Here is a 20,669-nt window from a genome sequence, read left to right on the forward strand (position 1 = left end):
TGATGGGACACTATTCCTCCCACTGACACCAATGATGGGACACTATTCTTCCTACTGACACCAATGATGGGCCACTATTCCTCCCACTGATACCAATGATGGGGCACTATTCCTCCCACTGATACCAATGATGGGGCACTATTCCTCCCACTGATACCAATGATGGGACACTATTCCTCCCACTGATACCAATGATGGGACACTATTCCTCCCACCGATACCAAAGCTGGGACACGATTCCTCCCACTGATACCAATGATGGGGCACTATTCCTCTCACTGATACCAATGATGGGGCACTATTCCTCCCACTGACACCAATGATGGGGCACTATTCCTCCCACTGATACCAATGATGGGACACTATTCCTCCCACCGATACCAAAGCTGGGACACGATTCCTCCCACTGGTACCAATGATGGGGCACTATTCCTCTCACTGACACCAATGATGGGGCACTATTCCTCCCACTGATACTAATGATGGGACACTATTCCTCCCACTGATACCAGTGATGGGACACTATTCCTTCCACTGATACCAATGATGGGACACTATTCTTCCTACTGACACCAATGATGGGCCACTATTCCTCCCACTGATACCAATGATGGGACACTATTCCTCCCACTGATACCAATGATGGGGCACTATTCCTCCCACTGATACCAATGATGGGGCACTATTCCTCCCACTGACACCAATGATGGGGCACTATTCCTCCCACTGACACCAATGATGGGGCACTATTCCTCCCACTGATACCAATGATGGAACACTATTCCTCCCACCGATACCAAAGCTGGGACACGATTCCTCCCACTGATACCAATGATGGGGCACTATTCCTCCCACTGATACCAATGATGGGACACTATTCCTCCCACTGATACCAATGATGGGACACTATTCCTTCCACCGATACCAAAGCTGGGACACGATTCCTCCCACTGGTACCAATGATGGGGCACTATTCCTCTCACTGATACCAATGATGGGACACTATTCCTTCCACTGGTACCAATGACGGGACACTATTCCTTCCACTGATAGCAATCATGGGGCACTATTGAAAATTAAAGTGGTTGTAAACTTTACGTTAAAGACTCTACAGAGAAAGTACTGTATTAATGTCGTGTACCAGTGGCGAAGCTTGGCATTCTTTCACCCAGGGAAAAGATTTTCTCAATCCCCCCTCACCTTTTACAGCCTTTTACCATTTCCCCATCCTCTCCCTCATCTTGTACACACCCTGATATCCCTTATCTTGCCCCCCCCCCTCACCTTGTCCTCCCCCCCCTCACCTTGAGCACTCAACCCCTCTCCCACCATGTGCAGCTTCCCTATACCTCTCCTTGTGCCCTCTCGGCCTTTTGGCTAAGATCAAGTGTAGTATCTGTTCTTATCAGTTGGTATGGACCTCAGCTAGTACCAGCATGACCAAAATCCGGAGCGCCAAGACGTCCATGGGGTATGGAGAGTAGGTCATGTCTGGGAATGCATGTGGGGACCGCCGCCATTTGATTTGAATGGGTTGAGCTGTTCTAACCAGTTTGAAGGGAGCAAGAAAGCTGGTCTGACTGGGGGGCCGGTGGTATTGCTCCTGGATGTAATTGGCTGAGGAATGGGATGGCGATCGTTGGTGTAATGGTGCTGGTGGCTGAGCCTGACGTGCAGAGATAGCCTCGTGGGATCTGGTACAACAGGAACACGGACGGGTCACACTGGTGGTAGACACGGGCTAGTCTGAGGTGCGGAGTCTAAGTAACAGCAGGTCTTCACCGGGGCCTCTGATGGTGAGGATGGATTTTGCTGCGTGCTGAAAACCAGGTCGCGGTCCTCAGGGTTGCCCCACCAGGAGGTGAACAAGTCCAGAATCGGAAGTAGATAAGCCAACAAGGATAAGGCAGGAGAGTGGTCACAGGAACGAGCCAAGGTCAGGGCGGGCAGCAAGCAGACGAAGTAGTGGACAAGCCGGGAGGTCGATCAGGAAGTCAACAGGAAACTGCAGGTTCAGGATCAGGAAGTACAGGTAAAGCTGCAGACAAGGCTAAGTACTGCTGAGGTGTTTAAATAGGCCAGCCTTTTGCCAATTAGTGCAATTAGTCTGCACTAAGTTTACTCTTTAGTGGCAGATTCATGACAGCACTTCAGTGTGCACAGGGAGTGTTCCAAACAGTTGGGCTTTCTCTCTTGGGGTTTTGATTCTGGCCTTGCAAAAGGCTTGTCCCCAGTGGAAGGTAGGCTCTCCCTAAGCTTTCCAGGTTCTGATGTCAGATGGTGGGGATAGGCTGCACTGGTCTGGCCAAATGGCCGATACCGAAAAAAGCCCGTGTTGTATGTGCCCCTGGGGTGGCAGCCCAGGGGTGCCGTAATTCTCATTGGTGAGGCGCAATTCACTTTTGAGTTTTTGGCATCTTGGTCACTGCACGACATACACACTTTTTTCGCATCTGCCTCTTGGGACGGGCCTTTTGGCCAGCACCAGAGGAATTTTCTATTCCTGGCTGGGGGGCCTGTCAAGGTCCTGCACTTTGACACTACCCAGCACTTCTCCACTTCCCTTTCCCCGCTCTTTTTGTTTTTGTTGTGTGTCACGGTTGTCCCTTTTTGGTTGTTCACTGGCACAACAAGTATGGCGTAGGTCCTCGGTCCTGCCCTGAACATCTTGGGAGGGGGTGGACATGGCCTTCTGGCTTAGTTCGCCATCTCTCATGGGGTCTCCCTTCGGGGGAGCCCCACCAAGTACTTGGGGTGGGCTGTTTCGGCAGTCCTCCTGGAGAATGGGGTCTGCCTGGCTTTGGCTGGGCAGGTCATAGTGAGTACCTTAGTCCCCGTCAGGAGTCTTGCGCCCCGGGGGATCAGGGTTAGGGCCCCTTCTCTTTGGAGGAGGGCTATGTGTATGCCTTGTGCACTTTTTGTGTGTCTCAAGTTTTGCGTGTGTGCATTTTTTTATGAACCGGGTGTAAGTCTTTTCAGTGTGTTCACACACACTACGGGCTTTAAAAAAAAAAATAAAAATACCTCTCCTTGTGCCCTTATGCCCCCCTGCCTTGTCCTTGTGACGCTTACCCATAACCCCGATTTGTCCCCCCACTCACCTTCCACATGTCCTCCAGAGCCTTGACCACATGGCTGTGGTGTCGGCTCTCTTTGAGACACTGATAGCACCAAAAGGTCTTGCTGCTATTGCACTGCACTGCACGCAGTACAGAGTGGTTCTCCAGCTCGTGGCCCTTACAAATGGAGATCTTCTAGGGGCTCAGTCTGTAGCTCACCCAGTCCTGGGCAGTTGGTACCAGACGGTGCTTGGCCAGCAGTCCTGGGAGCGGAAAGGCACACAGTAGAAGATGTTGCTCTGCTCGCGCATGACGGCGGCTTCCTTCAGGCTCTTCCTTGCAGAGCTGGCACCGGAGAGAAGCCACCTTGCTCTGCTGATAGTGCTCCATGACACCCTCCAGGACCTGGTGTAGCTTCACTGTCTCTTGGTGATGCTGTAGAGCCCCACTCTTCCAGGAGAAGGAAGCGGTGACACTGCCAACAGGACAGGCACTGGTGGCAAAGAGAGGGGAACAGGACGATGAGGTTGTTGCGATGCAGGTACGTCCAGAAGAAGATTTGAACTTTGTTCGGGGCTTTGTGGCATCCTCTTAATTTCGGCCCTGTAATGTACCCAATAAGAAGGTCCATAAACCAGAGACATCAGGTTCACATTACAGAATGTCCTCTGAAAGCTCATAGTAACAGAATCGCGACCCACACTGTGTTTGTGGGCTTCCGTCAGAATACCGCTTCCTTCAGTCTTGAACACAGATATCAGATATTCTAGCCGTCCCCCATACAAAACTAGCCGAAAAATAGCTTGTATAAGATCTGGAACATTTATTGAACAAACGCACACCGAATATATACCCCACCAGGTCAGGTGCCTGATACATTATCATATGCAGATGAAATTGTGTACAGAAATATAATTAACATATCTAAGGGGCAACCAACACAAACAGTATTCTACTTTCACACTACCAACTAATAGATGACAGTGATTAAATTAACTTGAGCTAATTAACTGGAAGACTTGCCGTCATCAAGCTTATGAAGTATAACACTGTACACATTATTATAAGTGTAAACACATCCCCACAGTAGACAATAGGTGAGTTAAAGCATCGCCACAAGCCACAATCTCTATGTGGATTGTTCCAACTGTGGTTTTAATATCATTATTTTCAGTGATGTCCAGTTTGGTTATGATGCAGTGAAGAATTGTGTCCATCCCTTTATAGGGCCCCGTGCTATGTGCCTTTCCCATCTCTCCTCCAAATAAACAATTTCAACTGTATTTTTCGGAGGTGATTTTCTGTAAATATTGTTTTTTTGGTGTTTTCGGTTGCTATGCACACAAAAAGAAACATCGGCATAATTAAACGGAAAATACTGGTAATTAATTCTAATTACAATCCATTAGCATGTTAAGTCTGTTTGCCTAAAAAAAGCTGTTTCTGCTAAACCTTGTTAATCGGTAAATATTTGTGATTGTATTCCGCAGGAGAACCCCTTCACTGAACATTCGTCTTGTTGGAGTGCGGCAGATTGATGGAAGTATATGCAAAGGTATATGCAAATGGTGGCAGGCGTAGTGCCTTGCGAAAGTATTCGGCCCCCTTGAACTTTGCAACCTTTTGCCACATTTCAGGCTTCAAATATAAAGATATAAAACTGTATTTTTTTGTGAAGAATCAACAACAAGTGGGACACAATCATGAAGTGGAACGAAATTTATTGGATATTTCAAACTTTGTTAATAAATAAAAAACTGAAAAATTGGGCGTGCAAAATTATTCAGCCCCTTTACTTTCAGTGCAGCAAACTCTCTCCAGAAGTTCAGGGAGGATCTCTAAATGATCCAATGTTGACCCAAATGACTAATGATGATAAATAGAATCCACCTGTGTGTAATCAAGTCTCCGTATAAATGCACCTGCACTGTGATAGTCTCAGAGGTCCATTTAAAGCGCAGAGAGCTTCATGAAGAACAAGGAACACACCAGGCAGGTCAGAGATACTGTTGTGGAGAAGTTTAAAGCCGGATTTGGATACAAAAAGATTTCCCAAGCTTTAAACATCCCAAGGAGCACTGTGCAAGCGATAATATTGAAATGGAAGGAGTATCAGACCACTGCAAATCTACGAAGACCTGGCCGTCCCTCTAAACTTTCAGCTCATACAAGGAGAAGACTGATCAGAGATGCAGCCAAGAGGCCCATGATCACTCTGGATGAACTGCAGAGATCTACAGCTGAGGTGGGAGACTCTGTCCATAGGACAACAATCAGTCGTATACTGCACAAATCTGGCCTTTATGGAAGAGTGGCAAGAAGAAAGCCATTTCTTAAAGATATCCATAAAAAGTGTCGTTTAAAGTTTGCCACAAGCCACCTGGGAGACACCAAACATGTGGAAGAAGGTGTTCTGGTCAGATGAAACCAAAATCAAACTTTTTGGCAACAATGCAAAACGTTATGTTTGATGTAAAAGCAAAACAGCTCATCACCCTGAACACACCATCCCCACTGTCAAACATGGTGGTGGCAGCATCATGGTTTGGGCCTGCTTTTCTTCAGCAGGGACAGGGAAGATGGTTAAAATTGATGGGAAGATGGATGGAGCCAAATACAGGACCATTCTGGAAGAAAACCTGATGGAGTCTGCAAAAGACCTGAGACTGGGACGGAGATTTGTCTTCCAACAAGACAATGATCCAAAACATAAAGCAAAATCTACAATGGAATGGTTCACAAATAAACATATCCAGGTGTTAGAATGGCCAAGTCAAAGTCCAGACCTGAATCCAATCGAGAATCTGTGGAAAGAACTGAAAACTGCTGTTCACAAACGCTCTCCATCCAACCTCACTGAGCTTGAGCGGTTTTGCAAGGAGGAATGGGCAAAAATTTCTCTCGATGTGCAAAACTGATAGAGACATACCCCAAGCGACTTACAGCTGTAATCGCAGCAAAAGGTGGCGCTACAAAGTATTAACTTAAGGGGGCTGAATCATTTTGCACGCCCAATTTTTCAGTTTTTTATTTGTTAAAAAAAAATTGAAATATCCAATAAATTTCGTTCCACTTCATGATTGTGTCCCACTTGTTGTTGATTCTTCAAAAAATTACAGTTTTATATCTTTATGTTTGAAGCCTGAAATGTGGCAAAAGGTTGCAAAGTTCAGGGGGGGGGGGTGAATACTTTTGCAAGGCACTGTGTAAAGATCAGCATTGCTGCCTATTAGTGCCATCTCTCAGTGCCCATCAGTGCTGCCTATTAGTGCCCATCAGTTCCGCCAATCAGTGCAGCCTCATCAGTGCCCATCAGTGCAGCCTATCAGTGCCGCCTCCTCAACGCTCATCTGTGAAGGAGAACAATTACCTGTTTGCAAAATTTTATAACAAACTATAAAAAATGCTTTTTTTTTTTTTTCATTTGCCCATTTTCATTTGTTTAGCATAAAATAAAAAACCCAGTTGTGATTAAATACTACCACAATTATTTATTTTATTTATTTGTTAAATTTTACATTTAGTACATTTTAATGTATTGGAAAATACATGTTTTGTTATTTAATTATTACATTTTAAATAATTGGAAAATGCATTCTTATTTTTTTTTTAAATATTACTTTTTAAATGATAGGAAAATCAATTTTAAACTATTTTCTTATCACATTTTAAATTATTGGGAACTATGTTTTTAATTATTGAATGTTTTCAAAATGATAGGAAAATCTATTTTAAATTATTTATTTATTACATTTTAAATGATTGGGAAATTAATTCTTAATTATTTCACTTTAAATGATAGGAAAATCAATTTTAAATGGTTTTCTTATCACACTTGAAATTATTGGGAACTACATTTTTATTTATTAAATTATTACATTCTAAATTATTAATTTATCAAACTTTAAATTATTGGTTAATACATTTTAAATGATTTGTTTGTTAAATTTTATATTAATATTATTGCATTTTAAATTATTGGGAAATACATGTTTAATTATTGAATTGTTACATTTTAAATAATTGGAAAATGCATTCTTTTGCATAGCAAAAAAATAAAAAACCCAGTGGTCATTAAATACCACCACAATTATTTATTTGTTTAATTTTACATTTTATTACCTTTTAAAGTGTTGGAAAATACATGTTTTGTTATTTAATTATTACATTTTAAATAATTGGAATATGCATTCTCATTTTTTTTTTTAAATATTACATTTTAAATGATAGGAAAATCAATTTTAAATTATTTTCTTATCACATTTTAAATGATTGGGAACTATGTTTTTAATTATTGAATTTTTTCAAAATGATAGGGAAAATCTATTTTAAATTATTTATTTATTACATTTTAAATCATTATTGAATTTTGAATAACTGGGAAATAAACTCAGGTTGCTTTGATATCAATAGCATCAGAATATACTGTAAAGATTTTTTTTTTTTGTTTTTTTTCCAGAATAAAATTCATGAAGTGGATAATATCTCTGTGGAATACAAGCAGAATGTCTATATAGGTTATTATAGCTCCATTTCAAGGTATATGTTGCTTATCTTTCTATGGAAAGCTTAACCTAATCCTTGGAAATATGGACGGAAAATATCAATAAATGCTCAGCGCCTACTGTAACGTTTCTTCCAAGAATTCCAGATAAGAAAATTAGCCGGTAGCTGATTTTTTGTGCTGGCCGTATCTTCTGTAAACCAAAATGACAAAGGCAATAAAAAATGAAGTAGTCATCAGTATACAGTTCATGAGTATGAGTTCACTGTTCCGAGGAAAAATTGTGAAATTGGAATTATAATTGGACCCGCTGAAATGGGTCTAATCTGTTATGGTGGATTCCATGTATGGTAATTCTTACATAGTCGCATTTCTCCACCCTGGACCACCGTAGGTGTCAGGGAAATGGCCATAGGAGAACTGGCAACATTGCCAGTAATAGAAATGGACGCTCCTGACTCAACTGACACAGCCCTCTGCTGGCCTGTCAGGGAAATGGCCATAGGAGAACTGGCAACATTGCCAGTAATAGAAATGGATGCTCCTGACTCAACTGACACAGCCCTCTGCTGGCCTGTCAGGGAAATGGCCTATAAAAGGTGGCCATAGGATCAGACTCATTGCTGGATTATCTCTCAGCTTCCTGTGTTTCCTGTTTCCTGTTTGGATTTCCTGTTGTGACTTGGCTTGTTCCTGATTCCGTTTGATCTCCTGCTCCTGGTTTGACCCTTGGCTTCTCCCACTGACCTTGCTTCCATTACCTACTGTGTATGACCCCGGCTTGCTTCAAGACCTCGGCTATTCTGGTTGTCTCCTGTGCATGACCTCGGCTTGTACCACGGTTTCCGCTACTAGAGACTATTCCTTGGCACAAGGTAGCCCGGCTGCTTCAGAGCCTTGAAGACTCATACCCTGCTGCGATTCCAGCCTGTTCCAGTTCGCTCTCGGATTGCTCTGGTTCTACCTACCTGCCTGCAGCTGGTAACCCGTGCCACTTGGGGCGCCACACTCTTTGTACCATCTCCAGGGGTGTGCCGCACTGAGCCGCAAGGGGAGCCCTCTCAGCACCTCGGCCTCGGATCAGGTAACCCTGACAGTAGGTATGGATTGTGCCATAACTACAGGATTCCCATGGAAGCCAGCAGTGTCTACTACAATGATCTCTACTATCTTCTTGGTCCCATGCCAAGTGGTTGCCTTGTTGCCTTGAGAACACAGTAGGCAGTTCACTTGGCGTGGACGCCATTCAGGGAAGACATTGGATTCCAGGTATGGCAATTCTTACATAGTCACATTGCTCCATCTTGGACCACCATTTAGTATGGATTGTGCCATAACTACGGGATTCCCATGGAAGCCAGCAGTGTCTACTACAATGATCTCCACTATCTTCTTGGTCCCATGCCAAGTGGCTGCCTTGTTGCATTAAGAACACAGTAGGCAGTTCACTTGGCATGGACGCCATTCAGGGAAGACCTGGATTCCAGGTATGGCAATTCTTACATAGTCGCATTGTTCCAAACTGGACCACCATAGGTATGGATTGTGCCATAACTATGGGATTCCTATGGAAGCCAGAGGTGTCTACTACAATGATCTCCGCTATCTTCTTGGTCCCATGCCAAGTGGTTGCCTTGTTACATTGAGAACACAGTAGGCAGTTCACTTGGCATGGACGCCATTCAGGGAAGACCTGGATTCCATGTATGGTAATGCTTACATAGTCGCATTTCTCCACCCTGGACCACCGTAGGTATGGATTGTGACATAACTATGGGATTCCCATGAAAGCCAGCAGTGTCTACTACAAAGATCTCCACCAGCTTCTTGGTCCCATGCCAAGTGGCTTCCTTGTTGCATTGAGAACACAGTAGGCAGTTCACTTGGCATGGATGCCATTCAGGGAAGACCTGGATTCCATGTATGGTAATGCTTACATAGTCGCATTTCTCCACCCTGGACCACCGTAGGTATGGATTGTGCCATAACTACAGGATTCCCATGGAAGCCAGCAGTGTCTACTACAATGATCCCCAATATCTTCTTGGTCCCATGCCAAGTGGCTGCCTTGTTGCTTTGAGAACACAGTAGGCAGTTCACTTGGCATGGACGCCATTCAGGGAAGACATTGGATCTCCTCAATGAATGTAAAGTATCCTCTGATTGATTAAGTTGGAGATTGTGACATAACCACCCTACCTCTCCACCTCAAACAATCAGAGAAAGCTTTACATCCATTGGAAATATGCAAACCACTGTTTTAATGGCGCCTGAATGGCTGGGATTCTGTGTCCAAAATGAAGAAGGGCAGCCACTGAGCATGGAACCTGGAAGCTAGAGGAGGTCACTGTAATTATGGTGCCTAAGGTATGCTGTATGTATAAGTAGTGCATACCCCTTGATTTGCCCCAGGTTCTCTTTCCATCTGGGTGTATAAGCAGCCAGGCACCCATTGAGAATCTGTGGCAAGACTTGAAAATTGCTGTTCACAGCCGCTCTCCATCCAAACTGACAGAGCTTGAGATATTCTGCAAAGAAGAATGGGCAAAAATGTCCTCTCTAGATGTGCAAAGTTGGTAGAGACATCCCCAAAAAGACTTGCAGCTGTAATTGCAGGGAAAGGCGGTTCTACAAAGTATTGACTCCGGGGGGGGGGGGGGGTGAATACAAATGCAGCCATACTTTTCACAGATTTATTTGTAAAAAATGTTGAAAACCATTTATCATTTTCCTTCCACTTCACAATTATGTGCCACTTTGTGTCGGATATAACTACAGAGGATAGTGCACACATGCAAAAAAAAAATGATTATCAAATATAAAGGCAATCAAAATGAGTAAAAATGGGGATTTGGTCCCACCATATGGCCATATTGTGCTCAAGCTCACCACTGCGTCAAAGTACCCCCATTGTCAGTGGGTCCTACACCATCCATAAAATGAAGGATAAATCCAACCTCTGTCGTGCTCAAGCCCACCACTACATCAAAGTACCCCATTGTCAGTGGGTCCTACACCATCCATAAAATTAAGGATAAATCCAACCTCTATTGTGCTCAAGCCCACCACTACGTCAAAGTACCCCATTGTCAGTGGGTCCTACACTATCCATAAAATGAAGGATAAATCCAACCTCTATCGTGCTCAAGCCCATCACTACGTCACAGTACCCCATTGTCAGTGGGTCCTACACCATCCATAAAATGAAGGATAAATCCAACCTCTATCGTGCTCAAGCCCACCACTACGTCAAAGTACCACATTGTCAGGGGGTCCTACACCATCCATAAAATGAAGGATAAATCCAACCTCTATCATGCTCAAGCCCACCACTACGTCAAAGTACCCCATTGTCAGTGGGTCCTACACTATCCATAAAATGAAGGATAAATCCAACCTCTATCGTGCTCAAGCCCATCACTACGTCACAGTACCCCATCGTCAGTGGGTCCTACACCATCCATAAAATGAAGGATAAATCCAACCTCTATCATGCTCAAGCCCACCACTACGTCAAAGTACCCTATTGTCAGTGGGTCCCACACCATCCATAAAATAAAGGATAAATCCAACCTCTATCGCGTTCAAGCCCACCACTACGTCAAAGTACCCCATTGTCAGGGGGTCCTACACCATCCATAAAATGAAGGATAAATCCAACCTCTATCATGCTAAAGCCCACCACTACGTCAAAGTACCCTATTGTCAGTGGGTCCCACACCATCCATAAAATAAAGGATAAATCCAACCTCTATCGCGTTCAAGCCCACCACTACGTCAAAGTACCCCATTGTCAGGGGGTCCTACACCATCCATAAAATGAAGGATAAATCCAACCTCTATCGCACTCAAGCCCACCACTACGTCAAAGTACACCATTGTCAGTGGGTCCTACACCATCCATAAAATGAAGGATAAATCCAACCTCTATCATGCTCAAGCCCACCACTACGTCAAAGTACCCCATTGTCAGTGGGTCCTACACTATCCATAAAATGAAGGATAAATCCAACCTCTATCATGCTCAAGCCCACCACTATGTTAAAGTACCCCATTATCAATGGGTCCTACACCATCCATAAAATGAAGGATAAATCCAACCTCTCTAAACTATTGGAGATACTTACTCCTTACATGGGAGAGATGTGCAACTGCACTATGAGGGACTCCACCTATATCTACTTACTGGTGGGCACTGATAACGAAGTACAGGTGTGGGAGGGTGGGGTGCTCAACCCCAGGAGTCGGTCTATCACATAAAATCCCAAAAAAAATACATTTACGTTTTTGGTTGCACCATGAGAAAATGTGGAAAATTTCAAGGGGTGTGAATACTTTTTCAAGGCACTGTACATATATATATATATATATATATATATATATATATATATATATATATATATATATATATATATATATATATTATATATATATATATATATTCTGACACAAGCATTTTAGGCTTTAATTTTACATTTCAGGTTTAGTCAGATGTAAAAGAACAAATTAACATGTCACGCACTCCTCTATGCAAGATTTTAATATCTTATAAATATTAATGATAACAGTAAGTGCTCAGTGTCTTGTTTTCGTGACTCTTCATTTATTACCGCGACCTTCAGGAAGACCTCAACAATATGGCTCAGTTTAATCTCTAAAATTGATGGAAAAGCGAGATAGAATTAAAGAATTCTTAGTGTTACAACAAGAAAAGAATACCGAGACGGCTATAATCAATCCAACATGGCTTAGACTTTTGTGTGTCACAAAAATCAGCTATTGTGGGCTGAATATTCTATTGAATCCATATTTCCCCTAATATAGATTTCAACAAGTAACACAATCCATGTCAAGCTCTGCGTTTCTGAAGAGTTTGGAAAATTGCACCCCATATATATAAAATATATAAATGCCAATATATATATTATACTGTATAGTCTATGTGTATATATATATATATATATATATATATATATATATATATATACGTAGACTATACAGTATATAAACATAAATATATATATAATATATGTAAATATATATATATATATATTTGGAAAATTGCACCTTATATATATAAAATATATAAATTCCAATATATATATATATATATATATATATATATATATATATATATACACACACACACACACACACATATACAGTATCTCACGAAAGAGAGTACACCCCTCATATTTATATACACATATATATTTGGAAAATTGCACCCTATATATATAAAATATATAAATGCCAATATATATATATATTATACTGTATAGTCTATGTGTGTATATATTATATATATATATATATATATATATATATATATATATATATATATGATATACATATACCTGTGTGTGTATGTATATATATATATATATATATATATATATATATATATATATATATATATATATATATGTATATATATACAGTATCTCACAAAAGTGAGTACACCCCTCACATTTATGTAAATATTTTATTCTATCTTTTCATGTGACAACACTGAAGAAATGACACTTTGCTACAATGTAAAGTAGTGAGTGTACAGCTTGTATAACAGTGTAAATTTGCTGTCCCCTCAAAATAACTCAACACACAGCCATTAATGTCTAAACCGCTAGCTAAAAAAGTTAGTACACCCTTAAGTGAACATGTCCAAAAGTGTTAATATTTTGTGTGGCCACCATTGTTTTCCCGCACTGCCTTAACCCTCTTGGGCATGGAGTTCACCAGAGCTTCACAGGTTGTCACTGGAGTCCTCTTCCCCTCCTCCATGATGACATCACAGAGTTGGTGGATGTTAGAGACCTTGCGCTCCTCCACCTTCTGTTTGAGGATGCCCCACAGATGCTCAATAGGGTTTAGGTCTGGAGACATGCTTGGCCAGTCCATCACCTTTACCCTCAGCTTCTTTAGCAAGGCAGTGGTCATCTTGGAGGTGTTTGGGGTGGTCATGTTGGAATACTGCCCTGCAGCCCAGTCTCTGAAGGGAGGGGATCATGCTCTGCTTCAGTATGTCACAGTACATGTTGGCATTCATGGTTCCCTCAATGAACTGTAGCTCCCCAGTGCCGGCAGCACTCATGCAGCCCCAGACCATGACACTCCCACCACCATGCCTGACTGTAGGCAAGACACACTTGTCTTTGTACTCCTCACCTGGTTGCCGTCACACACGCTTGACACCATCTGAACCAAATAAGTTTATCTTGGTCTCATCAGAGCACAGGATATGGTTCCAGTAATTCATGTCCTTAGTCTGCTTGTCTTCAGCAAACCGTTTGCAAGCTTTCTTGTGCATCATCTTTAGAAGAGGCTTCCTTCTGGGACGACAGCCATGCAGACCAATTTGATGCAGTGTGCGGCTTATGGTCTGAGCACTGACAGGCTGACCCCCCACCCCTTCAACCTCTGCAGCAATGCTGGCAGCACTCATACGTCTATTTACCAAAGACAACCTCTGGATATGACGCTGAGCACGTGCACTCAACTTCTTTGGTCGACCTCCATGCGGAGGTAAGGGAGGAGCTGTGACGTCACTCGATGTCTTCCGGAATCGGAACTGTTTGAGAGCTGTTTTATTGTCTACACAAGTAGGAGGCTTTACCTTTTAATAAAAATGGTGTTTTATCTGGTAAACGCTATGGTCTGCTTTCTGCTTCTTTGCATTTACCCGCGATCTTACTGGCACTATGAGAAGTGATTGACTGCTTGACACTGGGATTGAGAAGCCGGATTTGTTTATGTCATATTTTTCACTACAGCGCAGTTGGTTTATCCATGAGGTGAGAGGCTAATCTATGTGGTGGAGGATTTGCACAGTGGATCACCATTTATCCATTAGAAGTGTTGTGTCTGAGCATTCTTCAGCCACGGGCATTTCTTGCATGGACTTTCATCTGGATTCAACTTTATTGCATTATATTTAGAAATTTAGAGACTGGCGTGTTTATTGATCTAGCGCTGTACTTTTTCTTTTATTAATTCAATGCCTGGTCTTTTAGTATTTTGACCCTTAGTGTTCAGCTGCTTTAGTATAGATTTTTAATGGGTTTTGCGCTGATACACTCTTCTTACATCTTTACAGTCATATACAGTGCCTTGCGAAAGTATTCGGCCCCCTTGAACTTTGCGACCTTTTGCCACATTTCAGGCTTCAAACATAAAGATATAAAACTGTAATTTTTTTGTGAAGAATCAACAACAAGTGGGACACAATCATGAAGTGGAATGAAATTTATTGGATATTTCAAACTTTAACAAATAAAAAACTGAATAATTGGGCGTGCAAAATTATTCAGCCCCTTTACTTTCAGTGCAGCAAACTCTCCAGAAGTTCAGTGAGGATCTCTGAATGATCCAATGTTGACCTAAATGACTAATGATGATAAATAGAATCCACCTGTGTGTAATCAAATCTCCGTATAAATGCACCTGCACTGTGATAGTCTCAGAGGTCCGTTTAAAGCGCAGAGAGCATCATGAAGAACAAGGAACACACCAGGCAGGTCCGAGATACTGTTGTGGGGAAGTTTAAAGCCGGATTTGGATACAAAAAGATTTCCCAAGCTTTAAACATCCCAAGGAGCACTGTGCAAGCGATAATATTGAAATGGAAGGAGTATCAGACCACTGCAAATCTACGAAGACCTGGCCGTCCCTCTAAACTTTCAGCTCATACAAGGAGAAGACTGATCAGAGATGCAGCCAAGAGGCCCATGATCACTCTGGATGAACTGCAGAGATCTACAGCTGAGGTGGGAGACTCTGTCCATAGGACAACAATCAGTCATATAATGCACAAATCTGCCCTTTATGGAAGAGTGGCAAGAAGAAAGACATTTCTTAAAGATATCCATAAAAAGTGTCGTTTAAAGTTTGCCACAAGCCACCTGGGAGACACCAAACATGTGGAAGAAGGTGCTCTGGTCAGATGAAACCAAAATCAAACTTTGTGGCAACAATGCAAAACGTTATGTTTGGTGTAAAAGCAACACAGCTCATCACCCTGAACACACCATCCCCACTGTCATACATGGTGGTGGCAGCATCATGGTTTGGGCCTGCTTTTCTTCAGCAGGGACAGGGAAGATGGTTAAAATTGATGGGAAGATGGATGGAGCCAAATACAGGAACATTCTGGAAGAAAACCTGATGGAGTCTGCAAAAGACCTGAGACTGGGACGGAGATTTGTCTTCCAACAAGACAATGATCCAAAACATAAAGCAAAATCTACAATGGAATGGTTCACAAATAAACATATCCAGGTGTTAGAATGGCCAAGTCAAAGTCCAGACCTGAATCCAATCGAGAATCTGTGGAAAGAACTGAAAACTGCTGTTCACAAACGCTCTCCATCCAACCTCACTGAGCTCGAGCTGTTTTGCAAGGAGGAATGGGCAAACATTTCAGTCTCTTGATGTGCAAAAGCGATAGAGACATACCCCAAGCGATTTACAGCTGTAATCGCAGCAAAAGGTGGCGCTACAAAGTATTAACTTAAGGGGGCTGAATAATTTTGCACGCCCAATTTTTCAGTTTTTTATTTGTTAACAAAGTTTGAAATATCCAATAAATTTCGTTCCACTTCATGATTGTGTCCCACTTGTTGTTGATTCTTCACAAAAAATTACAGTTTTATATCTTTATGTTTGAAGCCTGAAATGTGGCAAAAGGTCGCAAAGTTCAAGGGGGCCGAATTCTTTCGCAAGGCACTGTATATTATACATTTACATCAGTCCCGGCCTGATCCATGGGACCAAAAATCCATGGGACCGGCAGCACCCGCGATCGCTCCCCGCTGAGAGAGAACAATGGTCTGCAGCAGACCGTGGTTCTCTCAGCAATCTACACAGAGCTCCTGAGATCAACCTATTTAGGATCAAAGGTCTCTGTGTTGATTTCCCAAGTCCCTCCCCCACACAATTAGAAAGCACCCCCCTAGACTCACACTTAACCTTTTGATCGCCCCTGGGTTAACCCCTTCCCTGCCAGTGTCATTAGTACAGTGACAGTGCATGTTTTTAGCACCGATTACTGTAGTAAGGTCACTGGTCCCCCCAAAAGTGTCAAAAATGTCAGTCAGGGGTCCAATCTGTCCGCCACAATGTCGCAGTCCCGCTAAACATCGCAAATCGCCTCCATTACTAGTAAAAAATAAATAAATAAAAAACGACTAATAAATAAATGTAAAAAAATAAAATAAATAAATAAATAAAAAAAAAAAGAATTCCCTAGATTGTAGATGCGATAACTTTTGCGCAAACCTATCAAAATACACTTATTGGGATTATTTTTTACCAAAAATATGTAGCAGAATACAAATTGGCCTAAAAAGATGAAAAAATTTGATTTCTTTATTTTTATTTTTTGGGAATGTTATTTAGCAGAAACCAATCAATATAAACTTCTTGCAGAATACAAATTGGCCTAAAAGGATGAAAAAATTAGATTTTTAAATTTTTTTATTGGGAATGTTATATAGCGGAAAGTGAAAAATATTGTTTTTTTTTTTTTTTTAGAATTGTCGCTCTTTTTTTGTTTACAGCGCAAAAAATAAATATCTCACAGGTGATTAAATACCACCAAAAGAAAGCTCTGTTTGTGGGGAAAAAAGGACATCAATGTTATTTGGGTACAGTGTCGTACGACCGCGCAAATGCCCATTAGAATAACGCAGTGCCGAATCGCAAAAAATGGCCTGGTCATTAGGGGGGCAAATCCTTCCAGGCCAGAAATGGTTAAAGTTGGCCACTTTTAAAATTTTTCCACCCTCTTGTGTCCTTTCCCCATAATCTATGGCAAGTGTAATTACTTTGTAATCCCTATTACCTAAATTATCTCTTACTACCACATCTGCAATTAGCTCTGTGTTATTTGTAATTAGTGGGTCCAGCAGAACATGACCCTTAGCCCAGGCCTCCACCATTTGACTCAGGAAATTGTCCTGCATTACATTTAATCATTTAATAAGTAAAAGCCCCTCAGTTGAGTGAGTGGTCCCATCAGGCCAATCGATATCAGGATGATTAAAGCCCCCCCATGATTATAACATTGTCCTGCCCTGTATCTGACTTGTATCTTAGTACCAACTGATTCTGAATAAAAGGGTTTGGTTCATCATAATCACATAGTGCACTCTGTGTTCTAATGAGGAAACATGCAGGATCTGCATCCCTTTAGAAGTATTCACCCTTGGGGGGTATCTCACTAGAACTGAAATTCCTAATGCAAGGGATGCCTAAAATCTGACTTGTATCTTAGTGCAGACTGATTCTGATTGGGAAGTTCTGGTTCATTATAATCACCTAGTGCTCTCTCAGTGTTCTAAAGAGGATATCTGCAGGGTCTGCATCCCTTTAGAAGTATTCACTCTTGGGGGAGAATCTCACTAGAACTGAAATTCCTAATGCAAGGGATGCCTAAAACCTGTCTTGTATCTTAGTGCAGACTGATTCTGAATGGGAGGGTCTGGTTCTTTATAATCACCTGTAGACACTCTCAGTGTTCTAATGAGGAAAGCTATTTAGCCCTTGGGGAATATCTCAGTCAAGGTGACATTTCTATAGCAGAAGATATCTAAAATTTGACTTGTATCTTAGTGGCCACTGATTCTAAACGGGAGGTTCTGGTTCATCATAATCACCTAGAGAGCCCTCAGCATTCTAATGAGGAGAGCTGCAGGCTCTGCATCCCTTTAGAAGCATTTGACCCTTGGAAAGTATCTCACCAAAACTGAAATTCCTATTGCAGGGGATGCCTAAAATCTGACCTGGATCTTAGTGAAAACTTCTATGAAAATCAGTGAGCCAATCACACATGCAGGAAATTACATTTTTTGGGGCCATTCTGTACACAGTTCCATAACTGTCTAAGGAATTCATCATGATTGCTCTATTGTGATTTTCAGAAAATTGCTAACAATAATAATTGTTTTTATTATTATTATTATTATTATTATTATTATTATTATTATTATGAATAATAATATTAGTATTAATAATAATAATAATAATAATAGTGATAATAATAATAAAGATGATATTATTATTATTATTATTATTATTATTATTACTATCATCATCATCATCATCATCATAATCATCCTTGGTATTATTATTATTATTATTATTATTATTATTATTATTATTATTAATGATATTATTAATAGTATTATTATTATTATCATTATTATTATTATTATTATTATTATTATTATTATTATTATTATTATTAATAATAATAATAATAATAATAATAATAATTAATAACACCAATAATAGTAGTAATAATACTAATAATAATAATAATAAATAACAGTATTCAAATAATAATAATTATTAACAATAAATTACAACATGGCTTTTGTAGCAATTGTTTATTTTATATTATTTATTCATTTATTTTTTCACAAAAGTAGAGTTGCCCCATAAAAAAAAAAACCCTTAAAAAGTATAATTTCCTTTTATTCAATTTATTTATTTTTTTGAAGGAAAAAATAACAAATTCACTACCTTGTTTCAAAACTAGTTAAACCATCAAGTTATTATTATTATTATTATTATTATTATTATTATTATTATTAATACTAATATTATTATTCATAATAATAATAATAATAATAATAATAATAATAGTGATAATAATAATAAAGATGATATTATTATTATTATTATTATTATTATTATTATTATTAATATCATCATCATCATCATCATCCTTGGTATTATTATTATTATTATTATTATTAATGATATTATTAATAGTATTATTATTATTATCATTATTATTATTATTATTATTATTATTATTAATAATAATAATAATAATAATAATAATTAATAACACCAATAATAGTAGTAATAATACTAATAATAATAATAATAAATAACAGTATTCAAATAATAATAATTATTAACAATAAATTACAACATGGCTTTTGTAGCAATTGTTTATTTTATATTATTTATTCATTTATTTTTTCACAAAAGTAGAGTTGCCCCATAAAAAAAAAAAACCCTTAAAAAGTATAATTTCCTTTTATTCAATTTATTAATTTTTTTGAAGGAAAAAATAACAAATTCACTACCTTGTTTCAAAACTAGTTAAACCATCAAGTTATTACAGATGTAGCCAATACATGGTTCTCCAGGGCCGAAGGGTAAAAAGGAAGCTTGAACAGCAAAATGGATTTGCAGTCCTGCCGTTAGAATGGTGAATGAATTAGATTTGATGCAGAGGAGTTTGCTGAGAGGTCATCACAATTGACTATTTTTAGATTTATGCCGAAGGTGGGAGATGCCAGCAAAACAGGAGTCCAGCCGGCTTGAAATACCAAACATCCCACCATGTCAGCGGGGTAATTATAATTAAATTAGTAATAAATTTTATCTCGGCCAATGAGAACTTGAGGAGTTATTATGTTTGGTTGAGACAAGATTTCTCTGCACATGGTCGCTTGGAAGCACAGTATGCATAGATACTAAAAGACATTAAAATCAATAGCGTAGCGGAGTCATCAGGTTACATAACATTAATTATAGCCACTCAAATTCTAGGTAATGTCTGGCCATTCCAAATACTATACAAGCATTATATGCTATCCAAATAAAAAAAGTTGTATGCTGTTTCTTGCTGAATGTTCCCTGGTCATTAGAGCCTGGAAAAAATAGTTACAATAAATGTATAAATGGAAAACTGAAGTGCCAGAGGGTGCATATTTTGGTAAAATTTTGCAAAAAACGGAATATTGAACTAAGAATAATGATGTATGAATTGTTAATTAAATATTATTATTATACCTTATGTATTTATTACTTACTATTTTTATTACCTGGGAATCAATAATACACATACTGTTGAGTTCGACCAATTGGCTGTTCAGGATACGAGAGGTGGTATTTCTCAGAGTTCTGGAAGCTCCATCCGAACAGGCAGGATGATGACCTATGGTATGGTTCCAAATGCCCATCAGAAAAATAAGAGGAGAGCTGGGAAAGCCCTTATAGTGTAGTGCTTCTCTATATTTTACTTACCATTTTTATTAAATGAGGAAACAATAATTAGCATAGGGTTAGTCTTACCAACTGGCTGTTCA

Source organism: Pelophylax lessonae (assembly GCF_965119305.1).
Source record: "Pelophylax lessonae genome assembly, chromosome: 7".
NCBI classification, from domain to species: Eukaryota; Metazoa; Chordata; class Amphibia; order Anura; family Ranidae; genus Pelophylax; species Pelophylax lessonae.